This window comes from Suricata suricatta, chromosome 2 (genome assembly GCF_006229205.1).
Source record: "Suricata suricatta isolate VVHF042 chromosome 2, meerkat_22Aug2017_6uvM2_HiC, whole genome shotgun sequence".
NCBI classification, from domain to species: domain Eukaryota; kingdom Metazoa; phylum Chordata; class Mammalia; order Carnivora; family Herpestidae; genus Suricata; species Suricata suricatta.
Window position 1 is genome coordinate 59800077 of NC_043701.1, and position 19449 is coordinate 59819525.

Genomic DNA, 19449 nt, shown 5'->3' on the forward strand with positions numbered 1-19449 from the left:
AGAGATGCATTTGGTCTATCTTTATGGATCAAGATTTCTAAGTTCTAGGCCCTCGCGGTGCCACAAAAGCGCGACCCATCTCTTCTTTCAGAACAGTGAGTAGGTTTGACTTATATCACTAAGAGGGGCCATTTGGAGCAAAAGGATCTCTCTCAGTAGATCTAGAAAACTGCACGTTTTTTTTCTTATGACAACATATAATCTCGTTCTCCCAAGCCCTTCGGAGAATGCTACTTTGGAAATTTGAAGTTTTCGATATGTATTTGTGTTCTACGTAGCATGATGAGCTTTCTGTGTGTTCTTACATGTTCCCTTGAACAGGAGAGGAAAGTATAGACTTAAAGCTCTAGCAGAGAAAATGTCCCCAAGCCTCCAGCCTTCTGACCTGTTACCAAGACATACCTCTGGCTCTCCACCATCTAAGATTCTGAGACTATAGCTATACTAGAAATAAATGACAGAGAATATTCAATTTTTTAAAAATATAGGTTTCTTGCAACATGCTTGTTTGATGCTTGTCAGTCCGCTCGGCATCTAAAGTTGCTCAGAAATGCTGCCCTGGGTCACCTTCCACAAAAAGGAAAGTAAGAGGGACAGAATGGCCTGCCCTGGGCCTCCATCTCCTTTCTGTCTGTGAAATGGAGAGGTGGGATGGGATGTTTTGTCTGGACCCTTCTGGTTTCAAATCCCATGCCGCCATGGAAGAAAGTTATGTTGCACCTCCGGGGAGAGCAACATAGAGTGAGCCACCCCCATGGACTCATAGACAGAGATAAAGAGAAGGACCAAGAACACAGATGCTCAGAGTTGGGAGAGGTCTGAGTCCCAGGTGCTGTTTCCGATATCCGGGTGGGCCTAGTCTCTGGGTGTTTGAGGTCAAACGAGGCATCAGTCTGACCCTTCAGGTCTTGGTTCATGACATATGAGTAGCAATAGGTTTGAGCATTATTAGCATTTGCAGGTTCTGTTACTTTTTGTTAGTTTCCTAAAGATATTTCATAGTTGCAATTTAACAACTGTAGAATGATAAGGGACCCTGACCATATCCTTCCAGGAGCAGGGATTACCCACCAATGGTCTTCTCAGATGGCACCTTCTTTGGAGGAGGAAGCGTGTGCAAGGTGGTGGCATCTCCAGAAGTATCTACTTCGGAGCTGCTCCTGCATCGGACAGATTGACTTTGTCTTCTGACAACCAACTTAGGATAATCACCAAGGGTAATGACTTATTCGAACAGTTTTGGGAGAGAAAGGAGCTATAATTATAGAATTTTAGGGGCACCTGGGTAGCTCAGTGGCTTAAACGTCCAACTCTTAATTTCAGCTCAGGTCATGATCCCAAGGTGGTGGGATCCTGTCCAGCCTCAGGCTCCCCACTGAGTGTGAAGCCTGCTTAAGATTCTCTCTCCCTCTGCCCCCTCCTCTTCTCACGCATGTGCTCTCTCACCTTCTGTCTCTAAAAAATGAAAGAAAAAAAGGAAGAAAGAAAGAAAGAAAGAAAGAAAGAAAGAAAGAAAGAAAGAAAGAAAGAAAGAAGGGAGGGAGGAAGGAAAGAAGGAAGGAAAAAAAGAAAAAAAAAGTTTAATCCTTTAAGATTTTAAAATAAACTTCTTTTTAAACATTAAGCTTATATATCCTAATTTTAGAACTTCAATTTTTTTGTGTGTGCTTTGAGAATGTTCAGTTAAGCACTTGGGGAATATTTTACTTAAGGAAGGAAAAAAATCAGAATGAAAAAATTGTATTGAATCTAGTTCTCCTTCACAACCCAATTTTCTCTGTGAGATTCAGTCTTTCTGCTCATTCTAACCAACAGCAGCCTTGGGACTCCTCCTACCCCAGCTGGAAAACCGACACTTTACTTCATCTGTGGCGGAGTTTACTGGCTCCTAAACCTCTTTGCAAATAGAATGAGATGACCTCAGAATTGACATTATTCCAACTTTGTTTTTTTTTAATTTTTTAAAATGCTTTTTATTTATTTTTGAGAGAGAGAGAGAGAGAGCATGAGCAGGGGAGGGTCAGAGAGAGAGGGAGATACAGAATCTGAAGCAGGCTCCAGGCTCTGAGCTAGCTGTCAGCACAGAACCCGATGGGGGGCTCGAACCCACAAACAGTGGGATCATGACCTGAGCCTCCGGCTTCACAGACTGAGCCACCCAGGCACCCTTCCAACTTTGTTTTTAATTGTTCTTCAGAGGTAGCCATTCACTTGTAAATTTACCTTTTCCAAGATCTAATGGGTTGCTTTCACTTTTTCCTTCTCTCTCTCTCTTTTTTTTTTTTTTTTTTGTTATAAATTTATTTTCTAGTGAGTGCTTTTAAGGTCTACTATCTTAGCAACTTCCAATATGCAATAAATACACTATATTAAGTATACTTGCCACGCTGTACATTACATCCCCATGACTTTATTTCTTTTACAACTGGAAGTTTGTACCTATTGATTCCCTTCACTCATTTCACCTGTTCCCCTGCCCCCCATTTCTGGCAACCACCAATCTGTTTTCTGTATCTAGGGGCTATTTTGGGGGTGGAGATAGGGTTGGTTTTGTTTTTGTTTTAAGATTCCATATATAAGTGAGATTATACACTGTTTTGTCTTTCTCTGTCTTACTTCATTCAGCCTAATGCCCTCAGAGGCTATCCATGTTGTTGCAAATGGCAAGATTTCACTGTACATGAAAATACCACAATTTCCTTATCCATTCGTACATCAATGGGCATTTAGGTTCCTTGACTATTGTAAATAATATGCTGCAATAAACATGGATACATACATCATTTAGAATTAGTGTTTCTGTCTTCTTCGGGTAAATATCCAGAAATGGAATTTCTGGGTCATATGGTAGTTACATTTTTAATTTTTAGAGGAACTTCCATACACTGTTTTCCACAATGACTGTACCAATTTACAATCTCACCAACCATAAAAACTGTTCCCTTTTCTCCAAGCTTTCTCCAACACTTATTTCATGTCTTTTTGATTACAGCCAGTCTAACAAGTGTGAAGTGATATCTCATTGTGGTTTGATTTTAATTTCCCTGATGATGAGTGAAGTTGAGCACCTTTCCATGTATCTGTCTGCCATCTATAGATCTTCTTTGGAAAATGTCTATTCAGTTCCTCTCCCATTTTCTAATCCAATTATTTGAGATTTTGCTATTGAATTATATGAGTTACTTATATATTTTGTGTATTAATCTCTTATCAGATATATGATTTGCAAATATTTTCTCCCATTCCATAGGTTGCCCTTCCATTTTATTGATGACTTCCTTCGCTGTGGAGAAGCTTTTTAGTTTGAAGTCCTTCCGTTGTTTAGTTTTGCTTTTGTTCGTTGCTTTTGGTTTGGTATCGAATCCAAAAAAAAAATCATCACCAAGACCAACCTCAAGAAGCTTATACTCTGTTTTTTCTTCTAGGAATTCAACAGTTTGAGGTGTTATATGCAAATCTTGAATTCATTTTGAGTTAATTTTTGTGTATGGTGTTAGATAGTGGTCCAGTTTCTTTTCTTTTCTTTTCTTTTTTTTTTTTTGGCATATGTCTGTCCAATTTTCTCAGCACCATTTATTGAAGTTTGTTGTTTCCCCATTATGTATTCTTGTCTCCTGTCTCATAAATTAACTGACCATATATGCCTGGGTCTATTTCCGGGCTCTCTATTCTACTCCATTGACCTATTTCATGCCAATACCATACTGTTTTGATTACTACAGCTTCATAATATAATTTGAAGTCAAGAAGAATGATGCCTCTGACCTTTTCAAGGTTGATTTGACTATTTGCACTTTTTTTTATAGTTCTATGCAAATTTGGGGGTTGTTTTTTCTATTTCTGTGAAAAATGGCATTGTAATTTTGATAGCAACGGTACTGAATCTATAGATTGCTTGTGGTAGGGTGAACATTTTAACAATGTTAATCCTTCTGATTCCATGGACACAGAATACCTTTGCATTTATTTGTATCTTCTTCAATTTCTTTCATCTATCTCTTATAGTTTTTGGTGTACAAGTCTTTCACCTTCTAGATTAAATTTATTCCTAGGGCCTTTTTTTTTTTTTTTTTTGGATGCAAAAAATCACCTCCCCCCAAAAATGGGACTGTTTTCTTAATTTCCCTTTCTGATGGCTTATTACTGGTATATGGAAATACAACAGATTTTTGTATGTTAATTTGTTTCCTGGAAATTTACTAAATTAGATTATTAGTTCATACCTGGAAAATCATAAAAGTGGTTTTTGAAAACACAAATTCAAAGACTATATGTAGCAATAAGCCTGGAAGCCCACTCTGAAGCAATTTGCCATTTTACACATCACAATATTTTCGGCTGGAAGAGAAGTGTGGAGGCAACCAGACTTTATATCTAGTTGTACAATAGGTTATTTTGCAATTAATGGAAATTAGTTGAGTTTATACAGAATCACAATCTCCCTAAACCAGAGTTTTTAACTTAGATATTAGAACTATACCAAGGAATTCTAAAGTCTGATTGGGACTCAATATTTACCATATTTACTTATCAGTAATAAATGCTATTTATTCATTATGCTTAAAAAAGACGTTAAGATATCTATATAAGAATCATAAGACTAACGAAATCACTCTAGTCAAAGTATCTAGAATTCTCTAGATTCAAGATGCATTATCTGGAATACATATTTCTCAGCTTTCTACTGGGCATAAAGCAAAACCATGAAGTTTTGGTACAGATTAAAAAAATCTATAAATATAATTACCTAGATAGACCATACAGTCATGATGCTGGTAGTCTTTTTTTATTGTTGTTATTTGGAGAAGCAGCTTTTTGAAACACAGAAAATGGTATGAAATGTGCCTTTTCAACAAATATTCAAAATAGAATTTCTCAAAGACGTTAGAGTCAGGTTTTACTTGTCTTCATTTCTCCTTCTATTCACATAGCAAATACATCATGAAATTAAAATTATTTATGCAGTGCCAAAAGAGGAGAAAGAGGAAAGAAACACCAATATCTTGATATGGTTTCCATCAGGTAATCAGTGTTATAGAACATTGCTGGTGTAGTAATGCCCACCCCCCTCCCCATGTCTTCCTGTATCTCACATCATATTTTTGGGACTCTTTTACTTCAGTTTAGGAAATTTTCCCCCTACCGTCTAATGAACTGATCATTAATCTGAATTACAGTGGTTGGCATATTAGTCAGTAAAGCACCTCCTTCTCCCATGCTGCCAAATTCCTGGCTTTGTACGTGCTTGGCGAAAAAAATAAGGAAGCTTTTGCATTTGGGTTTCCTCGCTGGGATAGATGTTCTCTTGACTCACACATTGTGATTTCACTTCCTGATCTTTGGGAATTTGTAAGGTGCATCATAGTTTCGGAATATTTCAGTTGTAGATGGGCCTGCTTTGCCTACTCTGGACTCTGACTCACATGTCGAAGCATTTGCTAATTTTCCTCAAGAGAACTCATTTCTCATTTCCTTTAGACAGGTCTTTCCCTCTTCTTCTCAAGGTGTTCCAGGTGCCCTGATTAATTGTTTATTTAATCTGAATTAATTTAAAATGTGTCTGTTTCTTTTTAACTAATTCCTCTGAAGTCACTTCCAGCTTCTTTTAAGGTCCCATTCTTCTCCAATGACCAGGATCTCCTTCCAGAGCAGCCCCCTACTTGGCCCTCGCTATGGTATTTTCTGCCATTACAGCGGTATCACATCTACAACCTAGAATTCAAAAATGGAATGAAAGGTTGAATTTCAATTTCACCAAGGATCACCTGGATGGCCCAGTAGGTTAAGCATTTGACTTGACTCTTGATTTGGACTCAGGCCATGGCTCAGGTCATCTCAGGGTTTGTGAGTTCAAGATCTGCATCAGGCTCTGTGCTGACAGCATGGAGTCTGCTTGGGATTCTTTTTCTTTCCCTTTCTCTGCACCTTCTCGCTCTCTCTCTCTCTCAAAATAAATAAGTAAACTTAAAAAATTTCTATTTCACCAGAATTATATCCCACTATAAGTCATCATCATCAAAAAGAGCAAATTCCTAGGTCAGTCAAGGTTGTTTGTGATTTAGCTTTTTATAACATTTACAGCTTTATCTCCCCTCCCATCACCTAAACCTTTGGCTTTCAACCCATTTTCAAAAATACAAAATTTCTAGTTAAATTTGCATTTCAGAGAGACAACAAATCATTTTTTTGGCATAAGTTTGTTTTGCTAAACCTGGCAATCCTATCCCTAACCCCTTTTTGGAATCAATCACTGCCTCCTCTGAATTCTCACATCACTTTGTTGGTTCTTTTGTTATAAAACATACTTCATCCTTCCAAGTTTTACCGTAAACTTAGAGATCTGCCTCTTCCTTAACTCTAAAAACATTTGAAGGCAAGAACTGCATCTAGTCCTCTTTTTTTCAAATAGTGCTCATAAATGTCATTTTTATTGAATGGAATTAGGTATTCTACTACATTGGTTCAGGCTAGCCTCTTACTTCAGATAACGTCCCTAGAATCCTATGCACTTCTTTTCAGCTCTAAAATTGGTATCTATATACTTGCTGATAATAACAACACAATTTACTGCGTCGACTCTCTGTGTGCATATTACTGAACTGCTCAGTTCATGAGGGCTGGGACCACATCTCTTTTATTGACCAACACATATTCAAAGATTGCCACAAGGATCCGGTTGTAAAAAGTGCACAATATTTTTAAATATACATTTCACATGTATTAGGTCATTTATGCCTCTGTAAAACCCTATAAGATCAGTATTGTTTTACTCACTTTTTTGGAGGATGAGAAAAGTAAGATTTAAAGAGGTCATGAGGGGCTCCTGGGTGGATGTCAGTTAAGCGTCCAACTTTTGATTTGGGCTCAAGTCATGATTTCACGGTTCATGAGTTCCAGCCCTGCATCAGGCTCTGTGCTGACGGCATGGAGCCTGCTTGAGGTTCTATCTCTCAAAATAAATAAATAAAAATTTAAAAATAAAGAGGTCATGAGATACAGAATAATAGCTCTGGTTGATAGGTCTCTGAAATCCATACTTTTAAGGATTTTATGATATGATACATGCAAGTATTGCTGCCCTTTAAAAATAAACATTCTTTCTCAAACCAGACTCAAGCACCCTTGGAAAGGTTCTTGTGAACAGAAGAATGTGCTTTGAAAATGTTGGAATTGAGCCTTAAAAGTTAGGTAATTTGCTCAGGTGAGTGGCCAAGCTAGAACCGGAGGGATCTGTGTCTGCGGGACTTCAGAGTCCTTGCTTGCCACAAGCTAAACTTCCCAGACAGTGTTGGTCCCTAACAAACCCCTGAACTCTCAGAGACTATAAAAAACTACTGAAAGAAAAGAGCTACTTGCTGTCTAGCGTCTGGGTACTGATTCATCCATCCTTCCAACCAGTGTTCCTGTGCTTGGTGCATTGCCCAGTCTTTTCGCTTTTCTTCCCCGTGTTCTTTGGTTTCAGAGAAAATCTTTTCTCTAAGACAAATTCTGTGCTTCTGTGGGATCTGCTGTCCTCTGGAAAGATCCAACACCCGAGGGTGCTGTTGAGGGGTCTGAGGGAGGCTGAACGTGCTGTCCAGTCAAAGTGCCGCAGCCCCTGGCCATAGATCATAATGCCCCACGTGACTGAACCAAAATTCTGAGAATTTATACTCGTGAGAAAAGGGAGGCTAGCACAGGTTATTTGCCTGCGGTCTCACAACCAGTGAATGGTAAGGCTAGGACTCCAACCCTGTATTAACTCTGAAGTTAAGCAACCCAAAGACTGACCCTTGGCTACAAAATATTGACAATAAAACCCAATATCCTACAATGAGTATTAAGGGAAGGAATAACCTACAAAAGTATTCAGTAAAATGTAACTTATATTCAAAAGCAAGTTAAAGAAAATGTAATCATGTGTGTCTTTAAGATTTTAATTTTGTATTATTACTCTCATGCTAAAACCTGGGATACAACTTGTCTATTAATAATGCTATTCTTGGGTGCCTGGGTGGCTCAGTCAGTTAAGCTGTCGACTTCAGGTCATGATCTAGCAATTCATGGTTCAAGTCCTGCATCGGGCTGTGTGCTGACAGAGCTCAGAGCCTGGAACCTGCTTGGGATTCTGTGTCTCCCTCTCTCTGAACCTCCCCTGCTCATGCTCTGTCTCTTTATCTTTCAAAAATGAATAAACATTAAAAAAATCTTTAATAATGCTATTCTTTCTTCACCCAGAAAATCACCTTATACAACTGGTTTAGCTACTTTGGAGATGTCCCCGCAGGAAGTTGGAAAAATTGGTTCAAGCTTGATAGAGAGATCTGGACTATAGATAGATAGGCAAACTTTTAAAGGCAAGTTGGAGGGTGAAGAAAGAATGATTTTATTAATAGATTAAATAGGAACACAATACAAGACCTTCCTGCTTCTCATCTTCTTCACATCTTGCCTTCTCATGATGCCAAAAGGAATCTACTCAAAACTTAAATTTGACCACACTGCCCTTTTGCCTTAAAATCTGATGATGATTCTGATTACCTAGAAGATCAAGGCCAAGCTCAGGCTCAGCTCTCACCCAACCCTTACATCCCATTTCCAGGACTAGCAACATGGAATGGATGATAGTTTCTTTCATGCATCCTGGCAAGCACTCAATAGCTGTGTTCTTTCTTATTTCAGCACCTTTGATCACAATGTTTATTCTCTCTGTAAAGCTCTTTCCCGTATCTCCACACCTTACCACCTCCCCTACTACCATCTGCCTTGCTAACAACTTCATCTTTCAAGACTCAGCTCAGAAGTCTTCTTCCCAAGTAAGTCTTTCCTAACCTTAAAGACTGGGCTGGGTATCTCTGCTCTTTGCTCTTATAATATGAAGTGCATATCCCTATTAGTGTTCTTTCCATGTGAGTAGTATAATTGCCCAAAATTATTCCATGAGTGCCATGAAGGTTCTCCAATTTTTACCAAATAGCTTGGTGCCAGGCCTAGTAAATAACTGTTGAATCAACATATCCAATTCATTTGAGATGAACACATGAAGTATTACTGAGAACCTACTACATCGCAGGCGTAGAGGCTAAAGACCGAAACAAATAAAGTCCTTGCTTTCGTGTCTTCCAACTATAGAAAGGCAATTGTGTACATTTTCTATTGCTGTTGACACAAAATATTACACATTTTGTGACTTAAAACAACTCAAATTTATTATGTCACAAGAAGTCCAGGTATAGGGTCGGCTGTTTGCTCCAGGTCTCCTGAGGTTAAAACCAAGATGTCAGTCAGTCTAGGCTTTTATCTGGTGGCTCTGAGGGAGAAAATGTTTTTAAAGGTAATTTAGGTTGTTGGCACAATTCAGTTCCTTGCAGCTATGGTGCTGAAGGCCTCTGCTTGTAGGCTATAAGCCAGGAATCTCTCTTAGCTCCTTAAGGCCATCTGTGTTCCTCGCGGTGTTGTCCCCATTTCTTCCTGCCCCTCCGACCACCCGTGAATCTCTCTGACTTCTCTTCTGCCACATATCTACTACTTCCCGCCTGAGAAAGTTCTCCACTTTTAGGGACAATGCAACAAGGTTGGACCCACCCAGACAGTGCAGGATAATTTCCCTTTCTTGAAATCTGTATCCTAATTACCTCCGCTAAGTCCCTTTTGCCATATAACATAACATATTCATAGCTTCAAGGGCAAGAGTGTTTTTTAGGAGGCCATTATTTTGCCTATTACAGTAACTATTCTTCTAGAATTATCTCCCTCACGCAGGTGATTTGGAGAAATATCTCACATTATGTCTAAATTTATTTAGGCTACGGCAATAAGTTTTGTTTAACAATAAGGGAACTAGAGGGACATCTGGGTGGCTCAGTTGGTTGAGCGTTCAACTTCAGCACAGGTCATGATCTTGTGGTCTGTGAGGTCCAGCCCTGCGTCAGGCTCTGTGCTGACAGCTCAGAGCCTGGAGCCTGCTTCGGATTCTATGACTCCCTCTCTCTCTCTGTTCCTCCCCCTCTTTCACTCTGTCTCTCTCTCTCTCTCTCTCTCTCTCTCAAAAATAAATAAACATTTAAAAAAATTTTAAAAAAGGAGACTAGAAGTTCTTTGAATAGCTATTATGAGCCAGACCTTAGTTAGTAGAAAGGGTTGATTATGGATTCACAGAAAGGAAGATCTAAAATAGGTAATTGGTAAACTTTGTAAATGGATTGAGAACAGGCAGCAAATGATACGGGAGCAATGTGGATGTCTATTTTATCTGGCAGCAGAAGAATAAGGGGTTGAACAAGTACTGTATTTAATGTTATTCCAAGTAGGATGTTTTCCTGAAGGTTATTAAATTGTATTAGTCTAATATTAAAAATATTTCCTATTTTTGCATGCCACTGAATTTCTTGTTTGAAAGTAACTGAAATTCTCTTTTCTCTTAAAACTTTTTCCAACATCACAAAAATCAGGAACTTTTAAACCTATTAACTAGTAACCTGAATAAAAGTAAACAACAATTCAATAATACAGAATTTTAGAGGGTCTACTATTTGCTGGGAATTTATGCTAGATCCAGAAGACACAAATATAGATAGGTTATACTCCCTGCTAATAGGAAACTCATAGACATATAAATGAATAAATTACAAGACTGTTTGCAGCCAGGTCACTAGGAGAAGCAAGCACAAATGGAAGAAATGGTTTACTCTATGAAGTAGTAAGAGAAGGCTTTTCTGGTGTTTCTTTTTAGATTTTTTTTAAATTTAATTTTTTATTAAAAATTTTTTTAATGTTTATTTATTATTGAGACAGAGAGAAACAGAGCATTAGTAGGGGAGGGGCAGAGAGAGAAGGAGATACAGAAGCAGAAGCAGGTTCCAGGCTCTGAGCTGTCAGCACAGAGGCTGATGTGGGGCTCTAACCCGTGAACCATGAGATCATGACCTGAGCTAATGTTGGATGCTTAATCAACTAAGCCACCCAGGCTTGCCTCTTTTCAGATTTTTAAAGAGTTAAGTTTTTTAGAGAAGCTTTAGGGTCAGAGAAAAATTGAGAGGAGGATACGGAGATTTCCCATGTGCCTTCTGACCCCACATATGTCCGGTCTGCCCCATGATCAACATCCACTACGGTGGGGGCACTTGTTACATCAATGAGCCTACATTGACACATTGCAATAACCCCAAGTCCATAGTTTAGGGTTCATACTTGGTGTCGTACATTCTATGGGCTTGGAAAAATGTGCAATAACATGTAGCTATCATCATAGTATCATACAGAGCATTTTCATTGCTTTAAAAATCCTCTGCGCTCTGCCTGCTCACCGCTTCCTGCCCATCCCAACCCCTAGCAACCACTGGTCTTTTTGCAGTCTCCATAGTTTTACCGTTTCCAAAATGTCATATGGTTGGAATCAGAGAGTATATAGCCTTTCCAGGTTGGCTTCTTTCACTTTGTCAGAATCATTTAAGTTTCCTCCACACCTTTCTATGGCTTGAAGCTCACTTCTTTTTATCGCTGATTAAAATTCCATTGTTTGGATGCATCACAGTTTACTTGTTCATTCATCTGCTGAAGGACATCTTGGTTGTTTCCAGGTTTTGATAATTATAGATAAAACTGTGATAAGCCTCTGTGTGTAGGTTTTTGTGTGGACATAAGCTTTCAACTCTTTTTGGATTTGCCAAGGAGCACATGGTAATAGTATGTTTAGGTTGTTTTGGTTTTGTAGGCTTTTTTTTGAAGGAGGCATAAACAAAGGCTGAAGTACAAAAAGGCACACGTATTTGGAGAACTCTAGGTATGGCTGGAGGGTAAGGAGCAAGGGTCCTATGGTGAAATTAAGGCTGGAAGGTTGGCAAGTGTCAACGCCTATCATGTTATGTATGCATTTTTTTCTATGGAGATGAAGTGCCAACAAAAACGTTTTGATCGAGGAAAACACGATTGGACTTGCACTTTAGAAAGATTATTTTGGCTGCCGGGAAGAGAATGGGTCTGAGTTGGAGGCCAGTTATAGGCTGGAAAGCCAGTTTAGATTAGATTGTGTCCCAAGGACGAAAGTCTAAACCAATGCCATGGAAATGACGATGCAGAGCAATGGAAAGAATAGAAAGATTTGACAGTAGAAATCATCAGACTTCATTCATGACTGTTAAAGCTATGGGGGATAGACGAGGGAAGGGAAGGGCAAAGGATAAGGAGGACTTGAGAGTTATTTGAAAATTTCTGACATGGGAGGAAAATCTGAAATCATGAAGTCTGACTAAATTGGGGAGGAAAGGATAACAAGGGGAGAATAGATGGTGACTGAGCCTGTCTGATTGGCCAAACTTTATTAAGTGTCTGTGAGCCCTCCTCTCATCTAGGCTTCCTACCTGGGCCCCTCTTTGGCCTGTGAAGTCCAATTTTAGTCAGAATCCTAAGTCAGTTTGGAGAGAATCGCCCAGCCTTTATATCTGATCAAATTTCTCACCCCTCACCTTTGATCTATGATCTCACTGGTCTGCCTTCAGTAGAATCCTTTGAAATCAGTTTAGCAAGAACCACCCCTAACCTTGATGTCTTCTCTTAGTGATTTTCTATCCACTGATCCCTCTCACTTGGCACCTTGGCTAAACATCTTAAGCTATTTTTGTTATATTCATAGTTCAGTCCAATCTCTCTCCTCTGTTGCAATAGTCTTTATACCTACAGCAACAGAACTGAATAAAGTCCTTCTTATAGTTTTAACAAGTGTAAGAATAATATTTTTTAACAATGAGGAGAAACATCGTTCCATAACTAAAGTTACTTCCAAATGAAATGCCCAAGATTTCAATATCACCTCAAAACCAGAAACCGCCAGGGACACCGAGGCACGCATGTAAAAGCAAAGGGCATTTATTATTACGGCTTAGGCTCGCCGGGCCTAAGTTCGGTCTCACAGCCTTCACCAACGCAGTGTATCCGTGCTGAGAGCCCCGAACAAGGGCTGAGTAGGGTTTTTATGGGGTTTAGGAAGGGGGCGTTACAAGAAATTGTGACATCCAATCATTATTGTATGACAGCATTGGCAGTAACTCTAACCATACACATTGTCCAGGGTGTTCGTTACGTTTGGCAGGACCCAATTACAACATTTAGAGTACCTTTGAAATTAACCAATTACAGAGCGAGTTCAGGGTCCTGTTTGGTGACTATCAGGTTAACTTTAACACTAGGTAACAGGGTCCTATCTAAAGTTCCCATCTGCAGGCCTTACCCTTAGGAATGTGGGGTGAGGTAGCTGGGCTTTCCTGATTGGATACTGCAAAGTGGTCTCTTTAACCGCCTACTGGTTCCAGAGAGACTGACCTTAGGCCTTCTAGCTTAGAGGGGAAACTTAAAGCCTGTCAGGCCTCTGTTTGGTTCATGTTCTTACACAAACACCTCTAATCTGTCGCATGCATAATTTGTCTCAACTATCGTGTAACTAAATAATAGTCCAGATTATATGTTCAGGGGTTTTACCACTATCGTGAAGTAGGCAACCCAGCCATCTGTTTTATATATATATATAAAACACTCACTACGGCTGACAGCTCAAACAATTCCTTCCTTAAAGATCTTACAATAACTTTACAGCATGCTGAAACATGGTGAGCCTGAAGCGAAGATCCTAAGTCTTCGTAACATTTTGAGGTTGCAGTCCAGTACAGCCTACTTTTCTGTTTCCTAACCTCAATTTAATTGCAAGATCAGTTCAAGAGAATAAAGGAAATTGTTTTAACTACCCACACTCACTGCTGTAGCATGAAAGCTGCCTGACATATAAGGGAACAAGCATGACCGTGTTCTCATAACACTTTTTTATACCTACACTTAAAATTGAATTTCATGTTGTTGCCATGTGTTCCAAAATGTTTTTATTTTTTTTTAACCATCGAAAAATGTAAAAGTTATTTTAAAAGCTCATAGATGTACAAAAACAGCCAGTGGTCCGTATTTGCCCTACGGGCTGCAGATGGCTCACTCAAGTGGTATGCATGCATACAATGTCAGAATTCGAAAAATAGCAGTGTGAAGTGTGGGACCCTTTGTGGGACTCATATGCTAATATCACAGGCTAACTTCCAATCCGATAATATTAAGTGGAAGCGCTCTCCAATACTTAAAGCGGTGGCCTTGCCCAGGAAGGGCGACTAGGAGGGGAAAGCATCGCGGCCCACGCCGCTCACTACCCTCCCGGCAGCTGGTAACGCAGCCCCCAGCTCCGCGGATTGGACAGCGCGGACAGGACCCCCAGGGAAGTGGAGATGGAGGCTTCACCCCGCCGCAGACAAGCACACAGCACCAAACAACATCCCCGGAGGCCAGCACCCAGCTCCGCCCCCTCCAGCGCGCGCAAGGGCGTGCACGCACGCACGTGTGCCGCCCCGCGCTCACTCCTGCACTATTGCGCATGTCTCGGGGAGGAGAACCGCGACTGACAGGGAGACTGACGCCCGAGCCCTGCGAAAGGGCTCCTCCCGGGCGGGCGGGTAGACGCAGCCGGCGCGTGCGTCACTTCCGCTGGGGCGGGACGGAGCTGTGGGGGTGGCGCCCCGGCCGCTGCTCTTCTGTTTGGGTTGGAAGCTCAGCTGATGACGGCCGGCCGGAGTGGACGTCCTCGCCGGGAAGTCCTCGCCGGGAAGAGGCGCGTCGCCACTGCCGCCCAAGTAGTCGCGGCCTGCATTTCGGTAAGTGGCGGCTGGGGGACGGAGGCGGGACGACATGGTAGGGTAGAGGGCAGCTTGGTCGCCCCGGGGCACTTGTCCGGCCCTTCTCCTGTCCTCGGAGGGCACTTGCAGAGTGAGAGGGCGGGGAGACCCCCGGCTTCGAGTTCCCAAGACTAAGGTTCCAAAAGGCGGCCAGGCACCGGAAGGAGCCGCGGACGTGGGGCTGATTGGTGCGCGGTGCCCGCCCTGCTGCCCCCTCGGGTTTTGCCGGCCGGGACCCGCAGACTGTTTTGGTTTCCCTGGTCCCGCCCCGCACTTCCTGTCCCACCCCCGTCACTCTTAGCCTAGGGACCCCGAGGGTGTTAGGCTGCCCCCGGACTGTAGGGCTGTCCAGCAGTTTGCTGGGGACTGTCAAAGTGGTTTCCTTATTCTGCACCATTCTCGACTGTCCATGCACCGGCTCGTTCTCCTGCGTGATCATTTTTATTTACCAGCAATTTCTTTCTAATCCCACCCGCATTTAACTTCCTCCCTCCACTGCTGTTGCTTCGGCACGTTCAGGTGTGTGCTTTTTAAAAGATGAAACTGGATGGATGACTCATTGTTGCAGCGCTCTTCGTCATTGTCATTTCTGTCATTACGCTGGGAGGAACTTGGTTTCTACGGCTAATGATACTTTAAAGAAAAGTGGTGCCTTATAGGAAAAACCTAGGAGAAATGCCCAGAAAGGATCTTATTTAAACTCCTGTGTTTTCGTTCTATAGTCCCAGTTGCTGAGATTTCAGACTGACAAGAGTATGCTTCATTGTATTGGGGAAACAGTGGAAAATTGAGAATTTTTAAATCCGACAGTTAAAAAAAGTATATTGAACTGTGAGCGAGAGTTTATGCCTTTTACCAGGCTGTTGTTGCAAGTCCATTATTGTTTTGTTAAAATGGGTGATTTGTTTGTCTTTCAACCTAACAACATGTTCTTATTTCATACTTTTTATTAATCAAACTTTTTGTCAGTGTTAATCTTGCTTTTTTTTTTTCTATCTCTGCCTTAGATCTCTATTAAAATCTTGAGTGTCTTTTTATAGTAGTGCGGAGGGAAAAGATCAGTTAACTATGTATTTATCTGCTTCACATGCAAAGTTGGTAAAAGTACAGCTTGTCCTGAGTTGTTGTTTTGCTCTGTAATGACAAAGGAATTGTGCTACAGGGTACACACTGCCTCTCTTGTGGAACACGTATTTGTAAAAAGGTCAGGGTTAGAATTCTTAGCCCTGGACACCTTCCTGCCAAGTCTTAGTTTAGAATCTTTCACTTCTGTGTTTTATATTTTACTTTGTGCATTATCCTGTTCTTTTTATGCCTTGATGGTATTGGTTTCCGTTACCCTGATTTTTTTCAGGGTATCTTTTCTCCTGCTTTTTTTGTTTCCAAGGAAGACTTTCTCGCAGTCGAGGCTCTACCCCTGTTCTTCTCACTAGAGAAACTACTAAGAGTTTTAGACTTGCAGGTTTTTTTTTTAATGTTTACTTATTTTTGAGAGAGGCAGAGACAGAGCATGAGCAAGGGAGGGACAGAGAAAGAGAGAGAGGGAGAGACAGACTCTCCAGGCTCAGAGCTGTCAGCACAGAGCCCCATGCAGGGCTGAACTCAAAGTCATTTAAGTGACTGAGCCACCCAGGCGCCCCAAGTTATAAAATTTCAAATCCAGGGAATTCTTTAGTAGGTTCATGAATATCCTGAAACATTAATGAAAATGTAGTGTATATATATGCAAATAACCAGTTTTCAAGGAAGAGGAGATTTAATCAGGTTCTGTGATTTCCCAAATCCCCAAGTATTATTACTATAAACCCTTTTTTGGTAAATCCAGTCTTACATTTTTAGCTGTCACTTTGCTGGGAACTCCAGCCTGTGTTCCTCTGGTACCTCTTCATTTGAATGTTCCACTGTTACTTCATCCTGTAAATCCACGAGATTTTCCTCTCACATTAAATTGGCCCCCTTCCCAGTTGTGTCATATTCACTAATGGTATTCTCCCTGTGTCTCTGAATAAAAACACTTGCGTCGTCTTGACATCTTCTCCTGACCCCATTCTTCCCTGCTACCAAGTCCTTTCTCCAGCAACCCCTGGTCCAGTACAGGGCCATTACCTTAATTCAATCCTTGTCACTCTATGCCTGCATTATTGCAATAACTAAGGGAACTCCTGTGTAGATTCATTCTTTCTGTCCTCAGCAGAGCCTCCACCTAGCAAGTCCCTTATTTCCTCTAGTTAAAATGCAATTCCGTTCCCTAGAGGTTGATCTAAACTTTTCTATTCTGTTTATTCCTCACTGAATTTCTTCTACCCTATAAATAAGTACGCAAGTCTTCCTCTCTCTTAGTAAGTAATGTCACCACCCACTTGAAATTCTTCTTTACCTGTCTGTAGTCTAACTTTTGTTCTAGCTGAATTTATTCTCAAAACTTTGATTTGCATTTACGAGGGTTGTGGTTTGGGAGCAGTTAAATAAAGCTTGTTGATTTTGTTGACAATTTTCTATGTTTTTAAATTTTTGCTTGATGTTTGTAGTTTCTAGAGAGGTGTATTAAAATATTATGACCATGAAATTGTCTATTCTTCCTGTAATTGTTTCACTTTTTTTTTTGGCTTTATATACTGTATTTTGGTGCCTTGTTAAGGTGTATTCATAATTCATGAGAGTTATAGTATTGGAAAGAAACAATGCAGACCCCTTTACAGTAGTCTAAGCTTGGAGCTATGTCTTCTGCTTGACTCTTGTGCCCATTTTCCCACCATTTTTCCTGTTTTTTTGTTGTTTGTTTTTTTGCTTCAGCCACCTGGTTCTTCTAGCTATTCTTGAGTAGACAGAACTTATGACTATCTCCAAAGTCTTAGTTGCTTTTTCATTTGCCTTGAATGCTTTTCTTCTCAGATACTCTTAATAATTTGCTTTTTTCCTTAATTCTGATCTCCAGTAAAATGCCAGCTCAGTTCTCCTGATCCTGTCAAGTAAAATAGCCCTGAGTTGTCGAAGTGCCCTTTCTTGATAGTTTTCGTTGACTCTGCTGAGGCCCTTTGGGGTTCACTCACTCTGACTAGTTTTCATTTGTGTGGGGTCTGTGTACCTTTCAAGGCAATGTGACTGAAGAAGATCCAGGCTTGTAATTCTCAATTATGGATTTAACACTATTGGGGTTTTTTATGTTATAATAAAAACTATTATAAAATCTACCATCTTAACCATTTTTAAGTACATGGTCCAGTGGCATTGAGTGTATTCACACTGTTGCAAAATAGATCTTCAGTACTTTTTCATCTTGCAGAACCGAAACTCTGTACCCATGAAACAACCCCTTTTACTCCATTGCCCCAACCCCCAGGGACCACCATTCTGCCTTCTATATCTATGAATTTGAATAACTCTAGAGACTTTATGTAAGTGGAATCATACACTATTTGTCCTTTTGTGATGGCTTATTTTACTTCAAATACTATTATAGCATGTGATAGGATGTCCTTCTTTTTAAAGGCCGAATAATATTCCATTGTATATAAATACCACCTTTTGACCATCTCTTTATCTGTCCATGGACGTTTAAGTTGTTTCCACCTCTGCTGTTGTGTGTTGCTATGAACACAGGTGTGCAAATACATGTTTGAGACCCTGCTTTCCATTCCTTTGGGTAAATACTCAGAAGTAGGATTGCTGGATCAGAGGGTTCTTCTATTTTTAATATTTTGAGGAACCAGAGTACTGTTTTTCATAGCAGCTGCTCCATTTTACAGTCCCACCAACCGCGCTCAAGGATTCTAACTTCTCCACATCTCTGTCAACACTTGTTATTTTCTGTTTGTTTTTAATCCTAGCCATCCGAATGACTCTGAAGTGATACCTCATTGGTTTTGATTTACATTTTTCTGATGATCAGTGATGTTGAGCATCTTTTCCTGTGCTTGTTGACCATTTATATATGGTCTTTAGAGAAATGTCTTTTCAGGGTCTTTGCCCATTTTTTAATTGGCTTATTTGATTTTTTTGTTGTTGAGTAGGAGGAGTCCATTATTGATTTCAAACATGGCTTTTTATTCACAAGGACTTTCATTACATAGTATCTACATATCGGCCTCCTACATATCACTGTAGTCCATATGGAGGGTATGCACATCACCTGGTTTCCTTTCACTGCAGCATCGTGTTATCTGGTACCCATTCTGTTGTGTGTATGTGACTTAATTTATTTCGCCATCCCTTGTTAGAAGACCTTTAGAGTTGTTTTGCATTGTTTTATTATTTCAAGCAGTGCATTAGGGAAAGTGTTTACATATGTTTGCACTCTTATGCAATATTTTTGTAAGATTCTTAATAGATTTTTAATATTGAAAATGCTGATAAAAAATGTGCCTTTAAAATTGCGATAGATAGGATTTAAAATTTCATTAGATACTGTCAACTAGCCCTGTGTGTCCCGTTTCTTCAGCCCATCATCAATGCTGGATATTATCAACCATTTACATTTTACTAATTAAGAGAAAAACGTAATCTGTTTTAATTGGCATTTTTCTTTGATGTGGTAAAGGACATTTTTGTAATTTCACTCTTTGTATTTATTCTTCTGTGACTGGCCTGTTTGTGTTCTTTGTCTATTTTTCTATTAATCTTTCCTTTCTTATTTGTTGCATTCTTTTTATATTGTGGTTATGAGCCCCTTGTCCGTTAGATGTGGCACATAGCTTCTTCTAGTCGAAATTCTTTGATTTAATAAGCACTTGTAACTAGAGAATGAAGTGTTTTCTACATGGCTGTCTAG

The 19449-nt window shown here is 40.2% G+C and overlaps 1 protein-coding gene across 1 annotated transcript in view; it reads left to right on the forward strand.

Annotated features, from left to right (window-relative positions):
* Positions 1-14502: 14502 nt before the first annotated feature.
* PNPLA8 (patatin like phospholipase domain containing 8) overlaps positions 14503-19449 on the forward strand; it is a 35402-nt gene continuing 30455 nt past the window's right edge. Inside the window, exon 1 of the mRNA XM_029918684.1 lies at positions 14503-14660. The gene's annotated coding sequence lies outside the window, so the exon portion shown is untranslated. The remainder of the gene's footprint in view (positions 14661-19449) is intronic.